This window comes from Antechinus flavipes, chromosome 1 (assembly GCF_016432865.1).
Source record: "Antechinus flavipes isolate AdamAnt ecotype Samford, QLD, Australia chromosome 1, AdamAnt_v2, whole genome shotgun sequence".
Taxonomy (NCBI): Eukaryota; Metazoa; Chordata; class Mammalia; order Dasyuromorphia; family Dasyuridae; genus Antechinus; species Antechinus flavipes.
This window is the reverse complement of record NC_067398.1, coordinates 477262608-477277054: the sequence shown is the minus strand read 5'-3', so window position 1 is coordinate 477277054 and position 14447 is coordinate 477262608.

The following is a 14447-nucleotide window of genomic DNA, read 5'->3' as shown; positions in this document are numbered from 1 at the left end:
GTTTATTTTCAAAATATATGTATAGATAATATTCAACATTCACCTTTCCAAAATTTTGTGTTCCAAAGTTTTTCTTTTTTCATTCCCTCTTCTCCACACCCTTACCTAGCTGACAAGTAATCCAATATGTTAAACATGTGCAATTCTTCTAAACATATTTCCACAATTGTCATGGTGCATGAGAAAAATCAGATCAAAAAGGGAAAAAAATGAGAAAAAAAGAAATACAATTAACCAACAATAAAAAAGGTGAAAATATTATGTTGTGATCCACACTCAGTCTCCACAGTCCTCTTTCTGGGACTGACCGTCTTCATCACGAGACTATTGGAACTGGCCTCAATCACCTCACTGTTGAAAAGAATTACATCTATCTGAATTGATCATCATATGATCTTGGCTGTGTACAATATTCTCCTGGTTCTACTCACTTAACTTAGCATCAGTTCATGTAAGTCTCTTCAGACCTTTCTGAAATCATCCTGCTGATATTTTCTTATAGAACAATAATATTCCATAACATTCATATACCACAACTTATTCAGCCATTCTCCAACTAATGGGCAGCCACTCAATATCCAATTTCTTGCTACTACAAAATGGTCTGCTACAAACATTTTTGCACATGTGGGTCCTTTTCCTTTTTTATGATCTCTTTGGAATATAGGTCCAGTAGAGACACTACTGGATGTACATTTTGATAGCCCTTTGGACAATGTTCCAAATTCCTCTCCAGAATGGTTGGATCAGTTTACAGTGTCTTAGTTTTCCCACATCCCCTCCATCATTTATCATTATCTTTTCAGTCATCTTAGCCAATCTGAGAGGTATGTAATGGTACCTCAGAGTTATCTTAATTTGCATTTTTCTGATCAATAATAATTTAGAGCATTTTTTCATTTGACTAGAAATGGCTTATTTTTTTTTTTTAAACTTCAAAGTACCCAGGTAAGCAGAAGCTGCTTTTATTTTTTTTGTTGTTCTCTTGCTCTCTACCAAGATAAAAAGCCCATTGGGTTTTTTGAGCATTTGCCAGTTTGGCTCCATCTAAACTTTATGCTTTCTGATGCTCTTATTTATTTATTTTAATTAAAGCTTTTTTATTTTTCAAAACATATGCATGGATAATCTTCAACCTTAACCCTTGCAAGCCTTGTGTTCCACATTTTCTCCTCTTCACACATCCCTTCCCCTAGATGGAAAGTAGTTCAATATATGTTAAATATGGTAAAGATATATGTTAAATGCAATATATGCATGCATATTTATATAATTATCATGCTGCATAAGAAAAATCAAATCAAACCAGAAAAAATGTGAAATAAAAGAAAATGCAAGAAAACAACAAAAAGAGTGAAAATGCTATGCTGTGAACCATATTCAATTCCCACAGTCCTCTCTCTGTAGATGGCTCTCTTCATAAAATCATTGCAACTGGTCTGAAACATCTCATTGTTGAGAAGACTCATGTCCATCAAAATTGATCATAATACAATCTTGTTGCCATGTGCAATTTATCTTCTGCTTCTGCTCATTTTACTTAGCATGAGTTCATGTAAATCTCTCAAAACCACTCTCATATCATCCTGCTTATCTTACACAACAATAATATATAACATTCACGTACCATAACTTATTCAGCCATTCTCCAATTGATGGGCATCCACTCAGTTTCCAGTTTCTTGCCACTACAAAGAGGGCTGCCATAAACATTTTGCATTGTGGGTCCCTTTCCCTCCTTTAAAATCTCTTTGGGATATAAGCTCAGTAGTAACACTGCTGGATCAAAGAGTATGCATGGTTTGATAACTTTCTAAGTATAATTCCAAATTGCTCTCCAGAATGGTTAGATAAAGTTTAATAACTCTGGGCATGCTTTAATTTCTTCATCTGAAAATTATCTGTTTATATTCTTTGACTATCAAGTGGAGAATGACTTAAATTCTTATAAATTTGAGTCAATTCTCTATATATTTTAGAAATGAGGCCTTTATCAGAACCCTTGGTTATAAAATCCTCCCTCCCTGAGTTTATTGCTTCCCTTCTAATCGTGTCTGCATTGGTTTTGTTTGTACAAAACCTTTTAAAGTTAATATAATCAAAATTATCCATTTTGCATTTCACAATATATTCTAGTCCTTCCTTCTTCACATCTGAGAGATAGATTATCCCTTGTTCTTCTATGCTGCTATAATATCACTCTTTATGTCTAAATCATGAACTCATTTTGACCTTATCTTGGTATAGAGTGTTAAGTGTGGATCAATGCCTAATTTCTGCCATACTAAATTCCAATTTTCTCAACAATTTTTGTCAAATAGTGAGTTCTTATTCCAGAAGCTGGGGTCTTTGGGTTTATCAAACATTAGATTACAATAGTTGTCCCTCATTCTTAAAAAGTACCATGACATCAGGAGGTGATGTCATGATTTACAAATTAATTGAAGTTAGGTGAGGCAGACTTGTGCAAAGTCAACAGCCTCATTCCTCTAGAATCATTGGGGTTCATTGGCAAGATGTAGATCAAGACAATTAAAGATGATCTTAGATGCGATGTGAGACCTTGGCCTTTTAAAGCTAAGGTTTTCCCCAAATCTCAGTTGTCCGAGGCAATTTCCAGTGATGAAGACTAGTTAGAAATGAAAAAAAAAGAAAAATTTCTTACTTTCTAGCTAAGTTCATATGATGTCTCTGCCTCGTTTTGGACATGGAATTATGAGTTGATTGAGCAGAGAAATTAATGTGCATATAACAGGTATGTAATACATATTAATAACTGCCTGTGTGAACATTATCCTACAATGGCTTGTTGTGATCTAGTTCAGATGGATCTGAATCGGATCCTGTTCGGGTGCCAAAATGTGGTGAGCTTTTTCTTCTCAAAACGCAGCCAGGTGATAAAAGTTCAGATCTTTTATTATCTCCAATATAGCCCGTTTAGCTTAGAGGCCTCTCTCTCTGCTTGGTTCCAAGAGCTCTTGCTGCTTTGTCCTTTGCTTCTGCTTCTGCCTTTGCTTTCTTCAGCCTCCAGAGCCAGTACCAAGTTGAATCTGTCTTGCCTTGAAGAAAGGGATTCTGGCGTAATTCTGCTGAAATCCCGACTTGTAGCTTCTTCACTCTGAAGAACTTCTTTGACTGGCCCATTGAAGCTCTATTTATGCTAGTGCTCTCTGGCCCAAAGAGCTTCAAGGGAGGTGTGAACTCATTGAACTCCAATGAGTAAAGGTGTGAACACAAGCCTTGTATTAATTAGTTCTACTTAGTACCTTGTTTCAGGTTCTGCCCCAAACATCTTCTTGTAAGATTAGATCAACTCTAATTAGTTAGCAGTTAGTAAGGATTCCAACAATGGCTAATGAACATTCAGCATTCTCAAGCATCTAAGATTCAATTCTTCTCAATGTAGTCAAAAATCATTAAGCAACCACTGTATGCAGGGCAGTATGCTGAGGGATTAGGGAATGAAGGCATAAAAAACTCCCTTCTTTCAAGAAGATTATATTGTAATGGAATTGATTTTCAAAAGATAAAGGAAAATCTAATTAATATGATAGTGAAAGGTGAAACCAAACAATATGGTAGATAGTCACCCTCAAACTTAGAAAAACCTGGACTCAAATCCAACACATACTGCTTGTGTGGACTTGGGTAAGTGATTTAAATTTTCAGTACTCTACTCTACACAATTATTTAAGACTATAAGTTTCAGAAAAAGCTCCAATCTGCCTTGGTATAGAGGATTTCCTCATATGAAAGTTGTATTTACCAATGAAATCAGAAGACTAGACCCTTTCTCCTAGCCTAATAATCAAATTATTTTAAAATATTAAATAGTTTTATATATATATATATGTTATCATATATATCATTTATATCTATGAGATATGACTATATGGTAATAACTAGTTTGAGAGTGATTTCTAGCATTCTTCTCATTTTTTTTTTAAGAAAATAGTTTCTAGAGAAGGGATAATTCATTTCATTGCTTATTCTTTTTATAGCTATATTTATTTTCCTTTCTTGTGATTCTGTTGTTATAGTGTTTGCAAGTCAAATACTCCTATTTTTTTCTGATTATTTTATAGTAATAACTCAAACACCTATTTTTTCTGAACATTAATTTTTTTAAATTAAAAATTAATGGGGCAGCTAGGTGGCATAGTGGATAGAGTACCAGCCCTGAAGTCAGGGGGACCTGAGTTCAAATTTGATTTCAGATACTTAATACTTCCTAACAGTGTGACCCTGGGCAAGTCACTTAACCTCAACTGCCTCAAAGGGAAAAAAAAAGAAAATTAGCCTCAGTTTTTCAGGCCATGGCATTTTGGGTAGCATCTTTAACTCCTTTGTTTTTCAGAATATATTTTTCCATTTCTTCATATTAGAGAAGAAGAAACTAGTTTTACTCATATCTCCTTTTATCTTTTTCATGACTATATGCAGAATTTTTTTTTTTTTTTGTCATTGGAAGCCTTAAATTTAACCACTGTATATTGAAGTGTTAAATATAGTTTGTTTTCGGTGATGTGTGAATACTTTTTAGTTTTTTTTTGTATGCACATTCAATCATGCTTTGATGTGTGTATGTATAAACACACACATATATATACACAAAGACTATATGTGGGTATTTATATATCTACATATCTGTATATATTTGTGTGTGTATGTGTATACATAATGTTCTAGGCAGTTTTATTTTATTCTTTCCTGCTTAATAATATTAAGAATTTTTAAAAATGGTTTTCTTCTAAGAGACATATGATCCTTAAACTACTGAATGAATAAAAACTCCAAAAGACAGAATTTCTTGGTAATTAATAATGTATTATTGGCTAGATAGTAATCAATAAATTGATAGTCATTCTTCTTGGAAAGCCAAAGGAGATCCTCAAATTTCTCACATCCTTTCAGAAAGGAAACTTTGCTGACAAGTGAAACTCAACCCTAATTGGTATATATGAAGAGCTAGTCTAAAAGTTTTCAGCTCCTTATATTGAGAAAGTGGATGATCATGAATCTCAGAAAGCTCAAGACAGTGGGCAGGGGAAAGCCTTCCTATCCAGCCTCTTTGGCTAGTTTTCTTTTTCATGAACTGGATTACCCCAAAATTAATGGAAGGGATCAAAGACAGTAGGTTGTTCCCCCAGGTCAGTTTTTGCTTACACTCAACAAAAAATTAGATTTTCCAGTGAAGTCCTGTCCAACTAAAGAGCATTTGCTGCCTAGAGGGCTAGGAAAAGTCTCAATTGGCTATGCCCTTCAGAGACTGACTCACCTTTCCAGGAATTGGATCTTAACAGAATTAGGAAGAAAAAAGTGACTCACAAATCAATAATTAGCTATTAACATATGGCACAATATTAATTTCTCTCAACTATCTCATGTAGAAATGTGGTCTTTTAGCATTATGGCCTTTTGCTTTTCCTTTTCAAGATTGTACTTCATTTCAGTGCATTAGGAATATCAATGTTACTAATATATTGTTCTTTAACTTCTCTGAAGACTCACCACCATAAATTGAAATTTTCTAATCTGCTAATGATTTCAGTTATAAAGGGTATACATTTTAAGGTTTTTTCACTTTTATTTTTTATAACTTTTATCTTATGTTTTTATTTATTTTGGACCATTCTACAACATCTATTGTGGTTTTATAGTATTAAAATTTAAAAAAAATTCCATGTTTTATGTTGCATTGGAATAATAGTCTTTGATGATATTTATTTATAAAATTGCAGTTTTTTGAAGTGTTAGTACTCACCTTTTCTCATAATTTTAACATTTCATCTGTTGATTTATCTGCTTGTTCTCCAGATTTTCCTTTGGATTTTATTTTTCTTGAGATATCTGGTGGTTTTAGTTTGTCCTTAAATATTACTGTCATTTACTTTCTGAATTTACCTTTGTTGGTGGTGAATACATTCCTAGGCCTAGACCATAGCACCATCTTATTCTTCTCCTCAAATGGGAAATTTACCAATCTTGGTTACTCACTCAGTAAATTCTGGGGAATGGTAGATTTTAGATCCCTTTCCTTTAGCGTCAGTAGAGCCATTAATTCACTTTGTGTAGTTTATTTCTGGCTCGTGTTCTTTTTTTCATTGTTTGGGCTGAATGAATTTTTTTTATTGTTAGAGGCAGTCACTCAAGAAGTATTGATTAAACACCTATTATGTTCCAGCTACTGGAGATGGAAGGTATTATGCAAGGAACAGAAGGGAACCAGTGACACTAGAATTCTTACAGCTTTGGGATTTTCTAATCCAAAACAATCCTTCTTCTCTTTTTTATACATATTAATATCTCTTGCTTATTGCAATGGGATAATTGATAAGTGAGACTTTAAGATGTATGTGTATGCCAGCAGCACCTTTGTAGCATGAAAGAAAAGCCAGTGTGGTATCCAAAATATAAGCTCACAGGTTGGTTTGTATGCATTGTAGGAATTCAGAATTTAGTAGCAGAAGAGGGTTGGGTAAGTGAATTAAGAATGTGTTATCCCATGTTCATTCATAAGGGGGTTACTTTGTGGGGATTTTTTATTTCTTGTTTTGTGGATTCATATGAGCAATTGCTCAGTCTTTGTTGTATAATTTATGTTTGGGAATCTTTTAAGAATTAATGGTTACTGAAAAAAAGATGTAGTCTTCCATCTTGTTTGTAAATTAATATTCTTGTCTTCTAGTTATTGGTCACATATCTATATACTTATTTCATATGATGGAGAAAAGATCCGAAGAAAAGGAAAAAAGTCAGGGCGTGAAAGAGAAAAACTCATGGGAGGAGAAAAGGGAGGAAGAAAACACCACAAATTCTGTAGGAATTGGGAAGACATTGTAGTGCCAAAGGAAGGAATTGCTCCACCAAAAGAGTCATTTTACTTATGATACTGGGGTATAGATGATGTCAAAATGCTTATATGTAAAATGTCCATATTTCCACTTCCTTTACAGAGTCCCATCTTGCTGCTTCTTATAGTCATTTCCCTCAAGAAGGTAGGCACATTCTTAGTTTCAGTAGGCTTTAATACTGTCCTTGGCTTGATGAATACTCAAATATTGCTTCCAGCAGTTAGTATCCATGTGACCTTGGGCATCAATCATGATGAAGATAATGATAATAACTAACATTTATTTATCATGCTTACTATGTGCCAGGCACTGAACCAAATATTTACAAATAATATTTACAAATATTATTTCATTTGACCCTGGGATATAGATTTTATTGTGTTCTCATTTTTTTCAATTGAAAAAAATGTTGCATATAGTACAACTAGTAAGCCTCTGAGGATGGATTTTGAATCTCGATGTTCTTGACTATAAGCTTGGTGTTCTATTTCACTCTACCATCTAGTTGGACCTCAATTTCTTCATCTGAAAAAGCGAATTGGAGGCTATTCTTAATGGCCTCAACTGTCCCCTCCAGCATTAAGCCTTTGATCCTATTATATTATGTGTTTCTAATGACACATCTTGTGTTAATTGAAGAGGAGAGTGAGCCTGTGGAGAGACAGACAAAGAACAATTGTAACAAGGCTGTTCTGTGGTTTGCAGGCTTCAGAGACTGTCCTTTGAGTTAATACCTTGTCCCTGGAGAAAAATGGGATAAAAATAAAGGTCTGAGCTGTATTGTTCCAACAAGGTAAAATTAGAAGCTGGTTTGAACAGCTCTCATTGGGGAGGATGGCTGTTGGAACTTGTTCACTCATTGCAGCACCCTCCAAAAGCCTCCATAGTATGTATTCCATCCTTGGAACATGGGTTCTCCTGTACTTTCTTTTTAGAGCCAAGAATGTGCCACATAAAATGAAACAGCTTTTAAAATAGGCATTTAAAAACCCAAATCAAATACTCTATTTGCTTTGTGCCTAGTTACTGAGTTAAAAGCAGTGAGCAGTGTTTTTAATCTGAGTCTCACCAGGCATCAGAAATTAATGTTACAGTTGTCAGCCTGAAGTAAAGAGAGCTTGGTAGAAGTGTGTCATACCAGAGGTTTGAGAATGTTTTTTGATTAGAATTGAAATCCTATGTGTGGCCTTTGAAGATTTTAGTTGACCTATCCCTGCTTCGATTCTAAAAAGTCTTTTGGGATGCTTTCAATAGTAATTCTCAGGGCATTAATGACAGGTATGTCCTTGCTCAGTTTTACTTCATATGACTGGGCACTTGTAGAATCCAGGAAGTTACTTATATTTGCCCATGGAGACATAAAAATGATAGGCATTGAAAAAATGCATCTTGTGTACTCTCAGGAATGCTGTCTCTCAATGTGGGTGGGATTTGAACAGGCAGAATTCCCTTGAATTGAGAAAAGTGCTTGCTTTCAATCACTTAGTTTACCAGACAAGAAATGGGCAGCATTTTTCTTGGCTGAATCTCACTATGTTAAAATGAAATAGCATCACTCTGGTTTCTCTATTAATAACTCACCTTTCCTTACCTCCTTTAACAGTCCCTTTATGATGCTTTCTTTTAAAAAAAAATATGCGCAATTAAATAAAGGAGTTATTGCAACTTTACTTCCTGACCCCGTAGGGACTACTGAAAATAGTGGTGAAAGAATATAACCAAATCCTGTTCCTTTTGAAAAAAAAATCCCTATTTTTGCTTGCAGAAGATTTAATAATATTTCTTTTAAAACAAATTTTTACCTTACTTTAGTAGTATAGTTAGTAATAAGTAAAATTGCCACATTTTCACATCAGAGGAATTGTGTTTGACATATAATAAGCCATCTTCACTGATTCTTTAAGTAGAGTATTTTATCATGGAATGTCTGACAGATTCTTTGACTCAGGTGGAATGAATGCAATGTTATCATACACAGATGCATGCCTCAGTATTTAAGCTTACCATAATTATGTAACATGGAAAAATCCAAGAGGGTGGCAGATTGCTACCAACAGATTGCAGGAATTTCTAAAGGAGGCCTGTTCACACTTCCTAAAATATGAAATAAAAAAGTATATCTACATTGTGCAAATAATGCATGGAATAGGGTTTTTTGTTCCTGACAATAGTAGATTTTTTCATGAATATAATTTAATTGTTATTTATCAAATTCATATATATATTTTAAAATGGCAATCATGTAAAAAACAAAAATGAAAAAGACCTAAGTGTACAAAAAAATTTATAGAAGATTTTTTAGTAGCCTCAAATAATTAAAAATTGAGGAAATGCCTAACAGTTGGGAAATGGATGAACAGCTATCATATATGATTATGATGGAATACTACTGTGCTTTAAGAAATGATGAGCAGGTTGTGCTCAGAAAAAAAATTGAAAGACTTACATGAACTGATGAAAAGTGAATTTAGCAAAAGTAACAGCAATATTATATGATAATCTACATTTAATAACTTAGCTATTCTCAGCATTACAATGCTCCAAGGCAATTATATATCAAGGCAATTCTATAGGACTTATGATTAAGGATGCGATCCATCTCTAAAGAAAGAACTGAATCTAGATCAAAGATAATTTTTCTTTACTTTCTTTTTTTTTTGTTTGTTTTCTTTGATAAGTCACAGAATGTCTCACATAGAAATGCATCTTGCATAACTACACATGTATACCATATGTAAAATTGCTTGCTATCTCAACAAGGGGAAGAGAGGGAGAGAATTTAAAACTCAATTTTTTTAATGTCAAAATTGCTTTTACATGTAACTGGGAAAAAAACAAAATATTAAACAGGTATTCATAAGGTAAACAGGGTGAAAATTATTAATCCATTTTATAGACAAGGAAACTGAGTTTTAGATAATAAGGTTATTACCCTAAGCTACATAATAAATGGTAGAGGTGGAATTATAAGGCAACTCATTTGACTCCTATCTAATTCAGTGATTTTTCTATTATGGAAGTGTTTTCTCAGTGAGAAAAGTGGATCAATTAATAAGTATTTATTACTTAATATATGCCAAGTACTATCCTAAATTCTGGAGATTAAAAAAGTAAAAACACACCTTGCTTTCAAGGAGCTTACATTTTAATGTTGGAGAAAGCATGTACATAAATAGGTACTTGCAGATACAGAGCAGATGAAAGATAATTTTGCGGGAAAGCATTAGCATTTATGAGTACCAAGAAAGAAATCCTGCAAAAGGAGATATTTGACCTATCTTGAAGGAAATCATAAATTCTTTGTGAAGGTTGTGAAGAAGGAAAACGAAGGGAAATTCACATAGGAAAAAAAAAAGACTTAAGACTAAATAAGTTGGAAAAATTATATATAAAAAGTATGTATGGATATTTAGGAAAAGTGCTTTCATAGAGAAAAATAAAATTATTTGGGAAGAAAAGTATATAATTTAATATGTGAAAAAATAATGAAAAAGTGATTACTGGATATATGATAATAAAAATGTTAATAACCATTTATAATTTTTGTTTTCAATTTTATCATCATCATCATCATTGTTGAAACTTGGAGTTGAGATTGTCAAAACTTTCTTTCAATTCCACCACTTGAATGACAGTTATCTAGCTCAATGCTTACCAGAAACATGCATTTTTTTTCAAAATAGTCTTGATAATATGTTGCCCAGTTTCTGTTTTATTTCCTTAAGCAAGGGGAGCTGACTACTTCATAAGTTAGTATACTTCTTTTATAGATAGCTCTAATTACTATGACAAAAATCTGTATGGCCAAAGATATGATTTTTCCAGGAGCAAGATATAGCTGTGAGAGTTGGACTATAAGAAAAGCTGAACACTTTTGAATGTTGGGCCTGGAGAAGATTTTTGTTCCTCGTACAACAAGGAGATCAAATTAGTCATTATTTGAAGAAATTGATTCAGACTATTCATTAAAAGGTCAAATAATGAAACTGATGAGAACATGGGCCTCATTGGAAAAGACCCTGATATTGGGAAAACTAAAGACAAAAGAGAAAGAGACTTCAGAGGATAAGATGGATAGATGTTCATGGAAACAATGTATATAAACTTACACAAATTTGAACAGATAGTGGATGATAAAAGGACCTATGTGCTGTGGTCCATGGGATCACAAAGAGTTGGACATGAATGAACAACTGAACAACAAATTATTAATTTTTAAAATCTGAATCCAAATTTATCTCTCAATAGCGTCTACTCAGACTACTGGATCTGCTTTCCAGATCCATTCAATAAAAGTATAATCTGTAAAATGTTATATTTTCAAATAATTGAAGATATTGATTGTTTTTCCCATAAATCTTTCTTTTTCTTTAATCTAAGCTGTTAAGATGTACTGCCTCAACAAGAGATGAAAAGTTAACAACTAGCACTGATGCTCCAAGGAAAATAGGGAAAGTATACCTATAGATGCTAAATACCAAGAATACCACTTGGAGGTTTCAAATAAGAATAATATATTGTGTTGGATATAACATCATCCTAAGAAAAATAAGTAAAAGCAGATGATAGGAAACATGTTTATTAGAATGGAAAAATTATGAGCTAAAAGTACAGTGACTTTTTGGTGAAGAAAAATACTTATTCATAGCTTCTTTTCCATGGAGTTTTAGGGTATATCTATTAGTCCATCAAAATGCTTAAAGGATCTGCACACTGGAAACCAGGAATTTGATCAAAAACATTCACAGTTATTTCAACCAATTATGAAAACAATAAAATTTTGCATCCCTTTCCATCATAATCACTTTCTAGCAATGATTTTCAATATCCCACTTAAATACCTGGAGCTGAACATAATATCATAAATGTGGACACCATATTTTTATTGTTTGCCCACTGCTCTCTTTCATTTTGATTGGAGAAGTTTCCATTGAAATATGGAGTTAAAAGTTAGATTTTAGAGGTTTTAGATCATCCAGAGAGGAGGAGAAAATGGAGATTAATTGTTGGATATGAATTTTTTTTTAAAAGTAAAGCTAAGAAAGGTAAGAGAGATATAGAAGTATAATTAGCAGCCATTTATTAATAATATAAGATTGAATAAAACTCGACACATACTGAGTTTGAAAATTGACTACTATGATCTGCTATGTAATCAAATCTCTTTTATTCTAAATGTGCTTAGTTGATCTTTATAGCTAAATACAGAATTTTATATTTCTTCCTGTTACATTTCCTATTTTGTTACTTAGTTGTTGACCTAGTCTATCAATTATTTAGAATCACAAGATTCCAGATTGCATATTAGCTGCCCTCTCAAATTAATTTACTAAGTTGGTAATTCAATCAATAGATCAGCATTTATTATATACTTACTATATGCTCAGCTTATATGTTAAACACGGTTATAGAAAATGAAACAAAACAAAAACAAAAAAAAGTTCCTGTTCTCAAGACATTTAAATTCTAATATCATAGAAAAAATCATAAATCTATACAAGTAAGATAAAAATACAGTAAGTGGGGGATATCCCTAGAGGGAAAGTTATTTGTATCCAAAGGATACAGCCATATTATTCAATATTGTTTCAGATCATTTAAAATAACTAGGCAGTATAAAATGCTTGCCAAAATAGACACAGTAACTATATGACTATAAACATGAAATGTTTTTATAATATAAAGTTAGACCTAAATAATTAAAGTAATTAATATTTATTGTTCATGGGTAGATAAAGCCAAAATAACAAAAATGACAATTTTATCTAACTAACCTATTTAGGTAATGCCATCCCAATTACATTATTAAAATTCATTTTACTGAGTTAGAAAAAAATAATAACAAAGTTCACATAGAAGAAAAAAAGTCAGAACTTCAAAGAAAGCAGGGGAAAAAGATGTAAAGAAAGGAGATTCAAATAGCATTATAGTTATCTATTTGTCTGCATGTCTGTCTGTCTATTCACATACACACAAATATAACTTACACACACACACATATATACATTAGTAGTAGTGGCATTATAATTGGAAAGTATCGTAGAAGTATAAAATAATTATTTTAGATCCATTTTCCTTATATAAATAAAATATATTCCACTAAGAATAGAAGGAATGCAGAAAATTGGGGGAAGACAGAGTGTTACTGGGTTGGGATATTGCTATGGGTTAGTAAATGATGAGCTAGTTTATTTAGAAAAACATGGAAAGGCTTGTAATATAAAAAAAGATGTTATCCACCTTCAGAAAAATAGGTGATAAGTAGTATATATGTATATAAGTGAATGCATGTTTTAAACAAACACATACAAATATCTGCACCTAACTGTAGCTTTCTTTGAAGGGGTTGGGAGAAAGAGAGAGAAGAAAAATAAAGTAAAAAGGGCACAGCAAAGAACAAAAGAAGAAAACCTACAAGGAAGTAAAGAAAAAAGCTGAGTAGATTTGAAAACAATGGGTAGTATTTATTATATAGGTTTTCTTGAAATTGAATTTATTGCTTTATATTGAATTCTCTCATGTTCTGCTATATCTATGGCACTGTTGGGTTTTTTTCCTTCTTTTATTTCATACTTAAGTTTAAAATAAAATTAAAAATCTAAAATAATAATAAATTAGCCAGGTTTAAGTTTCAAAGTAGTCTATATTTTACATAGAGGTAAAAAGCAATCAGTGACATTTAGTGAATGGGGGGAAGGAGGTAGTGATGGTGATACAGTCAGATGTACATTGTAGGAAATAAGTTTGGCAGCTGTGTAGGAGATAGATTCTAGTAAAAAGAAACTTGAGGCAGAGAGACTAATTAAAAGACAATTGCAATAGTCCAGGCAAGAGGTGATGATAGCCTGAATTAGGATAGTTGCTATATAAATGGGAAAAATATATAGAGGTTTCTGCCAGAGGAGTTTTATAGAAATCAATTACAAGATTTTGATTTGGATATGTGGAATGAGTGGGAGAACAGAGTGCAGGCTAACATCAAAATTATGAAGCTGGGTAACCAGAAGGATGGTGGTCCCCCTGATGGTAATAGATAAATCTCAGAAGAAGTACGAGTTTGGATAGGGGGAAGATAAGTTCTTTCTGGAGGTTTGAAATGTTATATAGGTTATGTTGGAGGTTGATATCTGACTTGAAATGCCCAAAATGAAATTGCTGATATAGGACTGGAACTCAGGAGAGTGATTAGTTTTAGATAAATAGATCTAAAAGATGATTAAACCCAAGGGAGTTGATGAGATCACCAAGTGAGAGAGTATAGAGAGCAAAGAGAGGAGAGGCTATGGAGACACACATGGTTAGTTGGCATGGAAGAAGATCCAGAAAAAAAAATGCATAACAAATAGGCAGATAGGAGAGAATCAATAGTACTGAAAAATTACAACTTGGCGGGGAGTAAGTAAGTAGCTGGATGTGGGAGTCAACAATATCAAAAGCTGCAAAATGATTTAGAAGGATGATTAAGAAAAGATCATTAGAAATATCTTTGTTTACTTTGGTGAAAGCAGTTTTCATTGAAATGGGGGTTAAAGCTAGATTGTAGAGGTTTTAGAAAAACCAGAGAGAAAAGGAAAAAAAGGAGGTTTTTCAATG